The sequence below is a fragment of the Pristiophorus japonicus genome, chromosome 21 (assembly GCF_044704955.1).
Source record: "Pristiophorus japonicus isolate sPriJap1 chromosome 21, sPriJap1.hap1, whole genome shotgun sequence".
Lineage (NCBI taxonomy): Eukaryota > Metazoa > Chordata > Chondrichthyes > Pristiophoridae > Pristiophorus > Pristiophorus japonicus.
The window spans coordinates 35,545,287-35,547,777 of record NC_091997.1 but is presented as its reverse complement, the minus strand read 5'-3'; positions in this window follow the sequence as shown (position 1 = coordinate 35,547,777).

The following is a 2,491-nucleotide window of genomic DNA, read 5'->3' as shown; positions in this document are numbered from 1 at the left end:
CTCCAATCGCACTAACTGGGGAATCTCAGGCTGGCAGAGCCCGCAGAGCACAGGCTTACTGCAGGACACAAGCAATATCATAAAGCAACACTGCCCCAAACACCTGGCTAAAAAAACACTTCACCCAACTCGCTCAACACATCCAACCTTAGCCCGGGTAACCTCAGTGCCAATCAACGGCTGCACAGCCCGCTCCTGCACACACTGACAGGTGGCAGTGATTTAAAGTTGTGCACTTTAAAATCAGGAAGACATTAACATTCCCATCAGGACACTTGGATTTAATGCTGCACAAATATTGCAGCCTGTTGTGTCCCAAAGTCGGTGCATGGTGTACTCACTGTCATAATGTAGGAAAGGCGGAATGTCAATTATGCACAACTAGGTCCCACAAAGAGCAATGTGAGAATGACCATATTATCTATTATTGTTAAGTGTTGGTTTGAGGAATAAATATTGGCCAGGACACCGGTGATAGCTCCCATACTCTATGAAATAGTGCCGTGGGATCTTTTAGCTCCACCTGAGAGAGCAGGTTTAACATCTCATCCGAAAGACAGTACCCCATGCAGTGCAGCGCTCCCTCAGTACAGCCCCTCCAACAGTGCAGCACTCCCTCAGTACTTCCCCTCTGACAGTGCAGTACTCCCTCAGTACCGCCCCTCCGACAGTGCAGCGCTCTCTCAGTACAGCCCCTCCGACAGTGCAGCGCTCCCTCAGTACTGCCCCACTGACAGTGCAGCACTCCCTCAGTACTGCCCCACTGACAGTGCAGCACTCCCTCAGTATCATCCCTCCGACACTGCAGAACTCCGTCAGTGCGGCACTCCCTCAGTACTGCCTCTCCAACAGTGCAGCGCTCCCTCAGTACTTCCCCTCTGACAGTGCAGCACTCCCTCAGTACTTCCCCTCTGACAGTGCAGTACTCCCTCAGTACCGCCCCTCCGACAGTGCAGTACTCCCTCAGTACCGCCCCTCCGACAGTGCAGCGCTCCCTCAGTACTGCCCCACTGACAGTGCAGCACTCCCTCAGTACTGCCCCACTGACAGTGCAGCACTCCCTCAGTATCATCCCTCCGACACTGCAGAACTCCGTCAGTACTGCCCCCCGACAGTGCGGCACTCCCTCAGTACTGCCTCTCCAACAGTGCAGCGCTCCCTCAGTACTTCCCCTCTGACAGTGCAGCACTCCCTCAGTACCGTCCCTCTGACAGTGTAGCGCTTCCTCAGTACAGCCCCTCCGACAGTTCAGTGTTCCCGCAGTACTGTCCCACTGACAGTGCAGCACTCCCTCAGTATCATCCCTCCGACACTGCAGAACTCCGTCAGTACTGCCCCCCGACAGTGCGGCACTCCCTCAGTACTGCCCATCCAACAGTGCGGCGCTCCCTCAGTACTGCCTCTCCAACAGTGCAGCACTCCCTCAGTACAGCCCCTCCGACAATGCAGTGCTCCTTCAATACTGCCCCTCCGACAGTGCAGCACTCCCTCAGTACAGCCCCTCCGACAGTGCAGCGCTTTCTCAGTACAGCCTCTCTGACAGTGCGTCGCTCGCTCGGTACTGCACTGGGAGTGTCAGCCTAGAATTTGTGCTCAAGTCCCTGGAGTGGGACTTAAACCCACAACCTCCTGACTCCGAGGTCAGCCACAGCTGACACACGCACAGACTCGCGTGTTAGCACTAATGCCCATTTTTCATAATGATGTATTTTGTGCCGTGATTTTGGGACTTGAAGAGCTGTTTGTTGTAAAACAGTATTGCCTATTTGCTCAGCCCGCTCTTGACCCTTTACTGGGCGAGTGTGCACCAGTGTGGGTTGCCATGGAGTGATTGTCTGAAGTTGCTGATTACATTGCAAGCCCCTGAGTGCCCAATCTGTGCCTTGCCGTGACCAGCAAGGGCTGAGAGTCATACGATGAGTTACCCCACAACTTTCAGATCAGTCAGCGGAGAGGCCTGGGAGCAGAGAGCTCCCTATGTGTGGACATTGTGTGGCCTGGGGAAGCACAGGAACAGGGGCGGGGGGGGGGCATTCAGCCTCTCCAGCCTATTCCACCATTCAATGAGATCATTGCTGATCTGTTCAGCAAAGGGGAATGAAAAGCTGATGTTAAAAAAACAGAAGAGGTTATATTTTCTCTTCATTTAACCGTAATTGTCGTGGTTATTATTTTAATCGCTGTTACTGTTGCTGTGTAGAGCTTACTGATGTTGCCCCTCCCCTGAGCTGCTGTATAAGGGGTTGAATCATACAGACAGAGCCCTTTTGACTTTGACTCCTGCTTTGGGCTGAGTTAGCGAACCTCAACTGCAGCAGCGATGACGGTGAAAGAGCAGAAAGTCAGACGCATTGATGGAGCCTGTGCTGATGTGGCTGGGGGAGGTGTTCAGAGGCCTGGCCAATAATCCAGGGATTAAATCCCGTCGTGGTACTCGGAGATTCTGTATATGCTCTGTTTTTAAATCCTGTTCCAACTACTGTTCCTGTGC